Here is a 15,075-nt window from a genome sequence, read left to right as displayed (position 1 = left end):
CGCATGAGGCCAGAGACATGTTTTGTAGCAAGCAGTTCACTCTTATAAAGAAACCAGCACCCTTATGCTCTAAAAGGAGGATGGCAAGAAGGCAAGTGGGTTTGCAGAGAGGTCAAAAAATGTTAAACTACACCTTCCAAAATCAAAACAGTGGTCAAAACTGTGGGATTGAAACCTCACCACTGGGAGCAGGGCTTTGATTGATCCCAGAATGATGGTCACCATCTTGACTTTTTGACAGTCCCAGCAGATGCCTTGCATGCATGTCTGGCTGGCTGGCAGAAAATCTAATTTGGATTGAACTCAGGAAGCCTTTAGAAAATCCATTTCCATTTCCTTCTGGCTGAACAAAATTCTGCAGCAGTAAAGAATAAACAAGTATATTAAAAGTGGTCCCATAATGAATCTTTTCAGGTAAGCATATAGGATCTAAGGTTATATATACAGACATACATTACATGTCCTTACACAACTTGTTGGTAAAATAATGATTATCATTTGAAATCCCATAGGCCTTCAGCACAATATTTATGTAATTAAAAGAAATGACTGGAGATTTAGACTGGAATTTATATATATATATATATACAAACTTGAAATTCAAAAATATGGTGGCTAATCATCTAAATTCTGTTCACACGTACAAAACTGAGTACTTCTTGCATTTGTCCAGAAGATGGCAGTGAATAAATGCTATACCAGTATTTTTACTAGAACTAGTTAATTCTTCCTTAAACCTTTTAATTAAAGGATATGTCATGATAAAATGTTTCTTAATTGTTCCTTCATTTACAAACCAAACTGTTTCTCATCTTATATCAAAAGGTGATATTTACAGTATCACCTTCTGGTTCACATTAAAGTCTATCTTAGTTTCAGAAAAAGCAGAAATGCCACTTAAATCTGATCAGCAGCCTTATTATTGTAGTGGATCTATTTTATTATTCCTATAATTTCAATCAACTACCTTTACGTTACTTGGATGCTTTTGATCTTATGTCACTGCTTCTGAAATCGTGAAGGATGCTCATCCCAATATCTTTCTTCAGGGAAACTACTGATGCAAAATTGAGTTTACTGTGGACAGTGTTTACTTAAACTTAATTAAACTGATATATAAACTATGTCACATTGCGCATGTGCATATGTATGTGTCTATCTCTATAGTTAAATGTTAGACTTCTGTACTAGAGGTAGTCTTTGACTTATGACCACATTGTTTAACAACTGAAATTCCAGTCCCAATTGTGGTCTTAAGTCAAGAGGTACCTGTATTCACAAGGCTGTTTAATTTGATATAGTTGTCAACTTATATAAAGAAAAATATGCATATCAAGACTGAAAAAAATAGCAATTTATTTTATTTCTAGCAAAACAGATTGAACATAAACATTGGGAAACACCTTTCAGTGATATGAGTTGATACTATATACTCCAAATAATTTTAATAATTTTATATCATCAGGATAATTCAGAATACCTTACTGGCACATCAAAAAGTATGTTGATTATATTATAGGCAATTACCACTAATTTCCACATGGAATATTGCAGAATTTCAAAAACTGATCAATTTTCAATTTGGTTGCTGAGAATTTGAAACAGGTGGTCCTTATTACTAGATGGAAAGTTTGAGAAAGTTTAACCTCCCATACAGTTTAGTTACAATAACATTGAGAACTGGAATTCTCTTTTCTATCAAGTTATCTACTATTTGTAATACTTTCCAAATTCATTTTGGATATGTGGGATATCAATAATGACTTAAATAATACCATATTTACTTAATAGAAAGGTGAGATTGCTTTTCATCATAATTAGAATGCAAATATTTATAAACTGATGGTGCAGTACTATATATTAGGGGTGACCTTTAGGTGACCAAGATGCATACTTAATACACACAAGCAAAGTCAGGATTTTTGAGGGGGTATCCTAGTTTTATGAAGGGGTTAATAAAGTGGTGTTTTTTTAAAGTGATGGATAAGAAACATATAGTTCTCAAACTGAAACATTTCAGAAAACTTGTATTTTTCATTCTTCATTTGTATTACCCCAATCTGGACATTCCTATGATGGTCCAACGTTTTTCTGGAATAGTATGCATTATACAGATATATTTTTAAATGATGCCAAACATATTTTAGAACTTAAATTACAATGGTTCTGTTCACATCTCAAAATAGGAAGAAAGGATGATACTGATTTTGGCAACTTTTATCAAGGGGGTCCCCAACAGCCTCCCAAATGGGAATCAGAGGCAATATGTAGCCAACAGGTGCTAAAATGCCTGCCCCTTCTAAACCATATGCAGAATGCAGAATAACGGAGTTGGAAGTGACCTTGGAAATCTTCTAGTCCAACCTCTGCTCAAACAAGAGACTCTATACCAGGGGTGTCAAACTCACGTCAGTGTCATGTGACATATCTGGACTTTTTCCCCTTTTGCTAAACCAGGCATGGTCATGACCATGTGGCGCATCTGGCCTGTGGGCTAGGAGTTTTTTTTTTTTTTTTTGGTAAAAGTTTTATTGATTTCAACAACAAACAAAAACACATAAGACATAACATAAGACATAACATAAAAACATCATCATCCTTCATAAATTTACAGACAGTGTATCGGTTGGTTTACCACTCCTTTTTGTGCATCCATTCATAGTCATCATAATAATTATATTACATAATAACTCATATTATCAATCAATAATTATATATCCTAATATCATTATTAAACAATCATTTGACTATAATTTTACTATTTCATACTTAAGCGAGATAACTATAATTTAGTTAATTTATTTTATAACAATTCATAAAATCATACCAAATCTATCTTAATAAAATATTCTAAAAATATTATCAAAACCAAGAAAAAGTGTATATTCATTATTTCCTAAATTTCTAAATATTCTATTATTATATTGTATTATCTAACCATTGATAAAAAAGATCCCAAACTTCATAAAATTGTTTATCTTCTTGTTCTCTAATTTCAAATGTCAATCTACTCATTTCAGCACAATCCAATATTTTCTTAATAATTTCTTCCTCTGCTGGTATTTTCTCACTCTTCCAATTTTTAGCAAATACAATCCTAGCAGCTGTTAATACATTTACAATCAAATACTTCAAATTTTTATTATATGTATCGGTAAGATTCCCAATAAAAAATCTCTGGTTTCAAATCTATATGTTTCTTTGTCATTTTTTCCAACCATATGCAATTCTAGTCCAATATTTTCTAGCGTCCTCACAAGTCCACCACATATGGTAATATGAGCCAGGTATCTGATGACATTTCCAGCACTTTTCAGATTTATTCTTGAACATTCTTGCTATTCTTGTCGGGGGGAAATGCCACCTGTAAAACATCTTATACAAATTTTCTTTATATGCTGTTGACATTGTCATTTTATAATTTTGAGACCACAACTTTTGCCATTTCTCTAAGTCAATCCCATATCCAAAATTCTTCCCCCAAGCAATCATCATTTCTTTAACTTGTTCATCCTCCAATTTAATTTCCAACAAATAATTATATAATTTTTTAATCACTTTTTCATCAGTACCTATCAAAATCCTATCTAAATCAGTCATTTTGTCATAAAATCCTTCCATTTTGGAATCTTTAAGATACCTTGAATGTATTTGCGCATATGAAAACCAATTCATCTTTATACCTTGTTCTTCTAAATTTTGCATCGTTTTAAGTTCACCCTTTTCATCTAGTAATTCCCCATATCTAACTGTTTGTTCCTTCTTATAAATTATAGGATAAGAAAAGGCTTCAATAGTTGATAACCAAACTGGAATTTTCAAATAACATTGTTTCTTAATTTTCTCCCAATTCAACCATAACGATTCCCGTATATAATGCCTTCTAAAATAACCCTGTGATTTAGTTCCCTTATACCATAGAAAAGCATGCCAACCCAATAGTAAATCATGTCCTTCTAATGCCAACAATCTAGTCTTTCTTAACGTTATCCATTCTTTAGCCCACATTAAATTTGCAGCTTGATAATACAACTCCCAATTAGGAAGACCAAATCCTCCTCTAATTCTAGCATCCTGTAAAAGTTTTAATTTTATTCTCGCTTTCTTACCTTGCCATATATACTTCAACACAATTTTATTTAATTCTTCAAAATAGTCTTTACCTAACCTAATTGGTATTGTTTGAAACAAATATAACATTCTAGGTAAAATATTCATCTTAATTGTTGAAATTCTACCTATCAGTGACAATTGTAAGTTTTCCCATTTTTTCAGATCAGATGCTATCTGCTGCTTAAGTTTAATATAGTTATTCTCTTTCAGTGTAGTACATCTTGACGTCAAATATATCCCCAAATATTTAACTTTATTCGTAACTTGAATTTTCAATAGGTCTGTCAGCTCTTCTCTTTGTCTTAATAACATGTTCTTTGTCAAAATCTTTGTTTTGTCTTTATTTATTTTCAAGCCAGCCATCTCACCATACATCTCTATCTTTTCGAATAATTTTAAAGCTGTCTCAAGAGGATCTTCCAGAATAAAGACCAAATCATCTGCAAAGGCTTGCAATTTGAATTCCTCCTTTTTAACTTTCATTCCTTTTATATTTGTATCCTCTCTAATATTTCTATTTAACACTTCCAAAGTCAATACAAATAACAAAGGAGATAATGGGCATCCTTGTCTTGTACCTTTTTTAATATTAATAGAGTCTGTAAGTTCTCCATCTATCATTACTTTTGCTGTTTGCTCATAATATATGGCTTCTATTGCTTGAATAAATTTTCTAGCAAAGCCCATCTGTTCCAATAATAATAGCATAAATCTCCAGTTCACGTTATCAAATGCCTTTTGGGCATCTAAGAATATCAAAGCCATTTGTTTTTCAGGATGCACCTCGTAATATTCCAATGTATCCAGGATTATCCTCATATTGTCTTTAATTTGTCTCTTTGGTAAAAATCCATTCTGATCAGGGTGAATAAAATTATTTAAATATTTTTTAAGCCTCTCTGCCAAGATTGAGGCAAAGATTTTGTAATCTGCATTCAATAAGGAAATAGGTTTATAGTTCTTAATTTGTAATGGGTCGATCCCTTCTTTTGGGATAAGTGTAATATAAGCTTCTGACCATGTTTTGGGTATTTTCTTATTTACCATAATTTCATTCATGACTTCTAATAGTGGAATGCTCAACGATTCTTGTAGTATTCTATAAAATTCTACCGGGAGACCATCTGGTCCTGGTGCTTTTCCATTGTTCTGTCTATTGAGTGCTTCAGTTAATTCCATCATTGTTATAGCACTTTCTAACATTTCCCCAGTTTCATCAGGTATCTTAGGTAGGTTAGCATTTTGTAAATACTGTTTAATTTTTCCCTCATCAAGATCCTCCTGTTTATATAATTGTCCATAAAAATCTCGAATGATTGCTTTTTTCTCTTTATTACCATAGCATACTTGACCTTGATTGTCTATTAACTGTAATATTTTCCTTGATTCTTTCTCTTTTCTCAATTTATATGCTAACCATCTACCTGGCCTATTTGCATCTTCAAAATAATTCTGTTTAGCACTTCTAATTTTTTGTGCCAGTTCTTCTTTCTCTGCTTGATCCATTTTATGTTTAATTATGTCCATTTTAAGTCTAATATCTTTTTTTTGTGGCGCTTTTTGTAATTCTTTTTCCAATTTTTTATGGTCTTCTTCTAGAGCTTTAATCATTTGCCTCTTCCTAATGTTCTTTTTCTTTGAATAGTCTATTATTAATCCTCTTGCATATGCCTTCATTGTATCCCAAACATTCTGTATTGAAGTGTCCTCTTTTTATTTACATTGAAGAAGAAGGCCAATTCTTTTTCCATCCATTGTGTAAAATTTTTTTTCCTTTAAAATAGTATTATTTAATGTCCATCTAGATCTTCTTTTTGTCCTTTCCATTTAATTGTCATTGGATTATGGTCTGCCCATGTACTTGTTTCAATATTTATTTCTTGAATATTAGATAATAATTCCGTTGATGTCCAAATCATATCTATTCTGGACCATAATAAATGTCTATTGGAATAAAAAGTATATTGTTGAGTTTTAGCATTTCTTTCTCTCCATATGTCTTTAAGATTTAATTCATCTATCATTTTAAAAAAGTTTTAGGGAGAGTTTTCCTATTTTGTCGTGTTGCTTTTACTGTATAATCCAATTTATTGTCTACAATTCCATTAAAATCTCCCATCATAAGTATATTAGCGTAGTCCAGTTCAATTATTTTCATGTGTAATTTTTATAAAATTCTTCTTGTTTATCATTTGGGGCATAAATTGCAACCAAAAGTGTTTTGTATTATTGTCCACTATTTCAACCATTAATACTCTTCCGTCTTCATCAGTAAAAGTCAGTTTTGCTGGAATAGTTTCCTTAATATACAAAACCACTCCTCTTTTCTTACAGTAAGTCAGAGAAGTGAATATTTTTCCTAATTTTGATCGTGCCAGTAGTTGTTCGTGTTGTTTTTAATGTGTACTTCTTGTAGGCAAATTATATCAAATTTTAGCTTCTCTAATTTATGAAAGGTTTTTCTTCTTTTAGTAGCTGAATTCAGTCCATTTATATTAATAGAAATCAATTTTTTTCCCTCCATGGTTATACTTTATATTTAGGTCTAACAGCTCTCGTGGATCTTACTTCACGTTGTTCTTTGGTCTCCACTTGTCCACCTATTGCACCTTCCTCTTTTCTCATTTCCATCTGGTCCTCTTCAGATTCAGTTGAAATGTTCTCTTTTCCTATCTCCATTTCTCTTCTTTCAAAGAATTCCTTGTAGAATATTTCTGCTTTCTCAATTGAATCAATTCTGTATCTCTGTTCTTGCCACGTAAACATTAATCCTCCTGGAATCAGCCATCTATAGTTCACCTCTTTTTCCAATAGCCTTTTAGTCAAAAATTGATATTCTCTTCTTATCTCTCTCACTTTTCTAGGTACTTGTTTTAAGACCACAATCTCTTTGTCTTTATACTTCAACACCCTCTCTTGCCACTTGTAGTATTTGGGTTTTAATAGTTTTTTTGGTGAATCTAACATGAACCTCTCTTGGTAGTTGGTTCCTCGTCGCATATCTTGTGAAAACTCGATATATCTCATCTACTCCATCCATCATCTTTTCTTCTGTTATTTCCAAGGCTCCAGCCAAGATTTCAATCATTACTGCAGCCAAATTTTGTCCTTTTTCCTCCTCAATATTTTGAAATCTAAGATAAAATTCTGACCTGTCCATCTCCCACTTCAACATCCCACTTTTTTCTTGTTCAACCGTTGTTAATCTATTATCGATATTTCCAATTATGTCATCTCTTTGTTTGTCTTTCTCTTCTATTTTTTGGATTCTCTCATCATGATTCACCATCATTTGTTGAAAATTTTCAAATTTTTCATCAATCTTCCCAATTCTTTTATCAATACTCTCCATTCTTTGTTCCATGCTCACTTTAAGATCTTGTATTCCTTGCATAACCGTCATTAAATCCATTTGTGCTTTATCTTGCTTTGCCATTATAGAAAGTCGTCCTCCAGTTGATGGGGAAACAGGAGCAGAAGTTGAAATGCCCGGAGGTAAAATTCTCTTACTCATTCCGTGATTCAGCGTCTTCCGGTTCTTTTAATCCAGTTAATAAGGTGACCAATTATAATCCAATTAGAAAAGGGAAAACACCAAAAAAAAAAAAAAAAAAAGCCAAAAGAAGTAAAAGCCCAAAATTAAAAAAGAAAAATTCTTCAGGTTCTTCAAGACCTTAATCCAATTGTGAAATACTCAATTATAATTCAGAAGTAAAAATTAAAAATGAAGAGAAAAAAGAGACAAAATAAAGCCAACAATGTAAAATAAAAATAATAATAATAATAAACAAAAAGAAGAAGTTCTTCAGGTTCTTCCCACCTTAATCCAATTGAGAGATCTCAAAAATACAAAATATCCATAAAAATAAGTCAGAAGTAGAAATAAGAAAGCAAAAATCCCAATAAAAAAAAAATAAAAGGGAAAAAATAAATATTCTGAGGCTTCCCCTTTAAAAATAAACTAAAAATGAGGTAAAATAAAAAAATAAAAATACGTATACCAATATTACAAAATGCTGTGGGGTTGGGGGGGAGGGATAGAACAATTGATAAAGAATAAAGAATAAAAAAAACACCCACTGCCTTTTATTTATCCAAGGCTCTTATTTGGCTTCTCCACACATTTCAAAGCCAAGCTTCAGATATTCAATTAATAATAGAAGTCCCGAAGAGCACCTGTATAAACATCCTCCAGTACTCTTCCCTCTATCTTCCCTTTATCTTATCACTTCAATAGCCTCGAAGAAGAAGTTTTTTCCCAGCTCTCAACTTCAAATAAAATATTTTCAAGCCTCTAGTTGGCAGTGTTGCAAAATTTCTTTTTTTAAAAAAAAAAACAAGTTTTATTAATTTTTAAAACACACAAATCATCATTATTCATTACATGTTTAAACCTTTTTTCATTGTAAATTTAACAAGTCAGATAAATTATGATTCTGTTTTAAACCATTTCCATATAACATACAAAAACCTCTTATTCAATTTCTCTTTACTTCTCTTTACTCTTATTCAATATCATTATTATTATTTCATCTATTTCTTTCTGACTTAGTTACCATTATTCTCATTCTATATTTCTGCAAGTTTTTACTGATTCTCCCCCCCAAAAAAACATATACACACAACACACAAAACATAAAAAAATCTTTTTGGAAAGTAACTTGGACCCAGGTATCTCTCTCTTCATGGACTTCAATTATATTCATGCTCATCTTACATATCATTACTTATTTTATTTACCATTCTAAGTCTTCTATATTAACTTCTCCACATATTTCACTCTTCTTAATTCTATCTTAATTAATCATCTTAATTTGAATCATTATATTTGTATCTTTTGTCCATTCTTTATCATCCCTTTGTCTCATTCCTTATAAAAAGAAGAAAAGAAGTTTCTCCTGAAATCATTAATCAGAGTATGATGCCTTTCTATCTCCCCTAAATTAATCAAATTAACCTTTAAAATAACATCCAATTCCCAATCCGATTTTGCTTGGTACATTCTATCTAACTAGTACATCCAGAATAATTAAATACATAATTAGACAATAAATCCAGATATTAAAAACAAATACTATAATAAAAATTTTATAATAACATCAATACCATAATCTTATTAAACTCTTTAATTAAAACAGTATTCTAAACCTCCCTTATTATTAAATTTTAAACCCAACCATTATTAAACATTTTAACATTTTAATCTCTTATCAACTCTTAAACCATTACAATACTACCATCTCATCTTATGTACCTTGCAAAATCTTTTTGAAGAAATTATACTTTATCCATTATCCCTAAAAAAAATTCCTTATTTCCATTTAATTTCAAAACATTGTAGCTTTTCTCCACCTTTTCCCTTTCTTTCTCCTCCCAACAAACCTTTCTACCCCCTTCTTCTAGCCTCTGCCTTACTGGCTTCCTTCTCTGTCGTGTTCCTTTTCCCTTTTGTTTACTATCATCATATTGATTTTGCACCTTATTTTTCCCTTTCTTAAATGTTTTTTAGATCTTAAGTCCTTTAGTTCTCTTCTTTTCTCTCTTCCTTCTTTCTTGATCAAATTCTGAGATTCATTAAAGATGGCTTCTTCCTTTCTTTCTTGTTCCTCTGCTGTCTTCATCTGTTGTAATGTTTGTTGATAGTTAGTAAGCGCCATTTCTAAAAAAAGGAAAGCTTCTTCCACACCATCTTTACCATTTTTTTTTTGCTTGCTCATATTCTTTTCTCAGTTCCTCAACAGAAAAAGCCATTATAAATCTTTTCTTTTCTTTTCCCCTTCTTTCTTCTTACAACAACCAGAATATTCCAAAGAAAATAAAAAAATAAAGCAGTCCCAAAGTTATCAGTCAGTCCAAACCAAGGCAGAGTTCTCACTTTCTCCTTCTGGGGTAATATCAATCAAAGAGAAAGAAAGTCCAATTCTGTTTAAAATCTTATTACAATATATTCTAGTCTTCAAATCCTTAAGGCATCTCCTCCAACAAAGTCTTAGCATACAAATATTTTCTTTTTAATCCTCTCTCTTCCCACTCATCGCTTTAAAACCACTTTTCACCTAAAAAAATAGGTTTCTTAATATCCAGTTATTTATTCCGTGAGGAAAAGAGAGTAAGCTATCCTTTCAGCACCATCAAACTGCCGTTTTTTTCCTCTTCTGGCAGGTATTATTCAGAAAGTCATACTTTTCAGGAATTTTATTAAATATGTCTTAGAGTCCTAGGAGCCAAGAAAAACTTTCTCCTTTCAAGCACTTTCTCCACTTCCTCCTGCGCATTCTTACCCAGCTGCCAGCTTCTTTGTGGCGGCCATTACGGACCGCCGCTGCACCATCCTGGGAAAAGGGGTTCTACCGGTCGGGGAGGGGTCTGCAACACCCCCAAACCCCTCTCCGGATCCCCCTACCTTCAGCTGCCCCTGCAGGCAGCCTAGCTCCGTACCCGTCTGGGTCGGAGCCCCTGCGCTGCTAGCGGCGGGGATCGCGCAGCTCGCAAATCCCTGCCGTCGTGAAGCCGACAAACCCGGAAGTCCCAGTGTTGCAAAATTTCTTAAAACCACTCCCCCTTCTTCCCCCTTAAAAAAGCCTAAAAAGAACAAAAATATATATATTTAATTTAAAAAAGAACAAAACTAAAGGGGCCTCTATTTTATAAAATATAAACAGTCAAAAAGGAGAAAAAAGAACTAGTAAATATAAAAGAAAAAACCAGTCTGCTTAACTAGATCACCATAGAAGTTCAATGAAAGAAAAAAAAAAGGTAAAAATAAAAAGCCAAGCCTCACTTTGACATTTCTCTTTGAAAATCGCCGCTAAGTCAGTTTTGTCAATAATCTTACAGTTTTCTTCTCATTCTTAGAGTGTCCTTTAGTCCCAATATTAATATTAAAAAAAAAAAGTTCTCACCAAGCCAATACACTTTTTCTTACGATCTCTTCCTTCCGGAGCTGTCCCAGCTTCAGCAGCTTAATGGCTGCCTCCCCGCCGATGGTAAAAGGGCTTCTTCTGGATCAACCAGGGACTTGCAATGTCCCCTGGGATCTACAGAACGCGCCCCTTACTATCACCGTCTCTCACGGGACGGTTTAGGTCCGTTGGGACCGACCAGGAGCGGGGATATCAGCAGCTATCTCAGAGCCCCGAGATAGCAGCTGTATCGCAGCGACGAGACTCTCCCCAACAGCCTCCCAAATGGGAATCAGAGGCAATATGTAGCCAACAGGTGCTAAAATGCCTGCCCCTTCTAAACCATATGCAGAATGCAGAATAACGGAGTTGGAAGTGACCTTGGAAATCTTCTAGTCCAACCTCTGCTCAAACAAGAGACTCTATACCAGGGGTGTCAAACTCACGTCAGTGTCATGTGACATATCTGGACTTTTTCCCCTTTTGCTAAACCAGGCATGGTCATGACCATGTGGCGCATCTGGCCTGTGGGCTAGGAGTTTGACAGCCCTACTCTATACCATTCTGGGAAAATGGCTCTCCAATCTTTTTTAAAACCTCCAGTGATAAGAGCACCCACAACTTCTGGAGGCAAAGCACTTTCACTGGTTAATTGTTCTTGCTGTCAAGAAATTTCTCCTTAATTCTAGGTTGGCGCTCTCCTTGATATTTTATCCATTACTTCTTGTCCTGCCCTCAGGTGCTTTGGAGAATAGGTTGACTCCCTCTTCTCAGTGACATCTTCTTAAATATTAGAAGATTGCTATCATGTCACTCACTAATCCTCTTAGTTAGACTAGAAATACCGGACTTCCGGTGACGAGATATGGGCAAACGGAGGTGCTGAAGCTCGCTCTGGGTTTCATGCTATCTCCTCTTGCTGTTGGAGTGACTCTTAGGGGTGCACACATCTTGTAGAGAAGTGTGCCAATGTGGGGAGACTCAAGTCGTGGTGTGGAAAAGGCGATTCTCATTGCGACGTAGAGAAACCCTGTGGAGACCGACAACAAGAGACTGTCAGCAATGGCAGTCCTAAAGCCTTGATTGTTGCATACAAGAGGAAGCGAGTGAGTGACAGTGTGGTGAACGAAGAGTGCGAGTGAAAGAATTTGCGATCCTGATTGAGCGTTGAATATTGGAGTATCTTAGTTGGAGCGAAGCCCAAAAACAGCGGCCAAAGCAGGTATGAGCAGCGGTGAAAGCGAAAGGGCTCGTGAGACGGAAGAGGGTAAGGATGCGAGCGATCGGACAGAGAAGATAAGAGAATCGGAGGAATCTGAGAGACTGATAATAATTGGGGGAAAGAAAAAAAAAGAGAACAATAATTTAATTTAAGGGAACTTTGAAGGATTTGAATTGTGGACTTTGGGGAAAATTGGAAGGACGAACTTGAGATGGGGGGAGACTTGAAGTAAGGAATTAAATTACAACTTTAAATATTCCACGAATGAAACTGAATAATTTACTAGTCTCCTTTTGGATTATTGGACTGGAGCTGTTGCAAGTGGAGAAGATTTATTAAAGAAAGACTATTTGAATCTAAAAATTGACTTCTTAAACTTTCAAACAAAAGGAGAAATGACTACAGCGGAAAGTGTGGTGAGATAGTGAAATCAGAGACATTACTCAGCAACTCTGTACTTCCGGTGCACTCGGTGAAGGAATCTTGAACTGAACAATTATATTAAGACACTTTAAGCTTTTAAATTTGCGGATTGCAACAATTACTTCTTGACACCAACTTAACTGATTTTTGAATGTGGTAAATGTAATTTATATATATTTAATTGATACATTAGTAATATTGTAGTTTATATTTGGTTGTAACACACATAAAAAAGGGAGGTGATAATTATTTAGGTGTAGATATTTGAATATAGGTGTTGATTAGATTGAATTAAATAATTGTTATTGTGATTATTATAGATTAATTCATTAATTATTGTATAGTAAGGTTGATATATCTATATTTAGATTTGTAAATATTTGAAATATTATTTTATAACACTATTTTGAGATTTGGGATTCTATAGCATTTATAGATATACAGGTCAATAGTATTTAAATTTAAACAGAGGAATTTGATATGTTATTAAGATTTACAAATCCAGATATTTGATTTAGAAATTAGCTGTAAAAGTGGTCTGGAAAATATATATATATTGATAAGAGAGGTTAATCCTGTAACATATCATATTATTCAGCGTAGTGGTCATTTATAGTTGATATTTCTTAATAGTGAATGTTAATTTGGGACAACATATTTAATATAATACAAAAACAAAAACAAATTTTACAAGAAATGACCTCCGTCACTAATACAATGCTTAAAACTGGAAAGAAGACTTCTTCAATACAAACAACTTCAATGCCATCAACCTCAGTGATGGCACAAAAGACAACTGAAGAAACTTTATCTGGAGAAAAACAACCTATCATCACGAATGCCAATATTCAATCGACCCTTCTTACTTTACAAGAGTCCATGCTGAAGCTGCAGGAAATAGTGGTAAAAAATCATATCGAATCAAGAGCTGACACAAATGAACTAAAAGAAAAGATGGGAAACTTAAAGGCAGAAATGAAACTTGACATCCTAAAGTTGGATCAAAAAATTTAAACAATACAACAAGCACTAGAAAGGAATAAAACAACAATAAAGGAGGTTGAGAAAAGAACGGAAAAAACAGAAAAGAAGCTGGAAATGGTTGGTCAGCAATTAAGAAATGTGAGTAAAGAAATGAACGATTCCTTGGTATATTTGGAAATGGATAAGGCCGCCGCATATCTAAGATTCCAAAATATAATGGAATCTAAAGAAGAGGACTTAGAACAAGTGATGGCAGGAATATTAGCAGATCTATTGGAAAAAGATAAGGACAATATTCTGAAAGAGTTAGACGAAGTATACAGAGTGAGCACAAATTACGCAAGATGACATAAACATCCAAAAGAGGTCCATGTGAGATTTGCCAGAAGGAAAGTTCGAGATATGATATACAAAATTTCTAGAGAAGAAACAATTACATACAAAGGGAAATAAATCTTGGTGCTTAAACAAATCCCAAGAAGAGTGAGAGAGCAGAGGCGAGATTATAAATTCTTGGTGAACCAATTAAACCAAAAAGGTATCATATTTAGACGGCTAATCCCAGAGGGAATGCTAATCACTTGGGAAGAAAGAAAAATTAAAGTAGACTCCATGGGAAAAGCCCAGGAATTCTATGAACGATTGAGAGGCCATGAAGAATCGAGTAGTAGAGACGAGTTAGAAATGAATTTGCAAGACGACCAAGACTACCAAAAAAATAGAGATGGGAATTGTAGGAATTTGAAAAAGAAACATCAAGAGAGAGAAGAACCGAAGACGCACAATCAGCCACAAAGAGAGACAGGAGTAACTATAGATAGATATGGCCAGGACAAGAAAAAATTTGGAATTTATACTAAGGCACAACAAATAGATAAACTTTTATTAGGTCCAGATAAAAAAAATATAAGTAAATTTTATAATTATTTACTAGAGACGGAATTAGAAGAGGAAGTAGTCAAAGGCAACATGATAGCTTAGAGAAGAAACATAGGACGTAGCATTACATTATTAGAATGGGAAAAGGTTTGGACAAGGAATAATAAAATTACAAGATCAGCAGCATATAAAGAAAATGCCTATAAAATGTTTTATAGATGGCATCTCTCACCCTCGAGAATAGCGAAAATGTCTCCTAACATGAATCTGAATTGTTGGAAATTTAAAAGAAACAGGGAACATTTTTTCATATGTGGTGGTCCTGCACTGAAGCCCAAAGATACTGGCATAGAATAAAAAAATGGTTAGAGGAAATAATGGCGGAGCAAATTGAATTAAAACCAGAATTCTTCCTATTGGGGATATTTAATAGACAAATTCCTAAAAATGTCAAATATATAATACTGCATATTCTTACTGCAGCCAGAATAACCTTTGCACAGTGTTTGAAACAAGCAGATATTCCAACAGAGGAGATGGTTATACAGAAGA

The 15,075-nt window shown here is 33.5% G+C and overlaps 1 long non-coding RNA gene across 1 annotated transcript in view; it reads right to left on the bottom strand.

Annotated features, from left to right (window-relative positions):
* Positions 1 to 15,075, bottom strand: part of LOC148131446 (uncharacterized) — a 63,399-nt gene that overhangs the window by 17,786 nt on the left and 30,538 nt on the right. The window contains exon 2 of the long non-coding RNA XR_015748866.1: positions 181 to 355. This is a non-coding gene — a long non-coding RNA (uncharacterized LOC148131446). The remainder of the gene's footprint in view (positions 1 to 180; positions 356 to 15,075) is intronic.

The sequence above is a fragment of the Notechis scutatus genome, chromosome 3 (genome assembly GCF_049901735.1).
Source record: "Notechis scutatus isolate UNSWTSFEM ecotype Mainland chromosome 3, rNotScu1.2, whole genome shotgun sequence".
Lineage (NCBI taxonomy): Eukaryota > Metazoa > Chordata > Lepidosauria > Squamata > Elapidae > Notechis > Notechis scutatus.
Note: the sequence above shows the minus strand (reverse complement) of the source record. Positions and strands in the feature narration are given on the sequence as shown.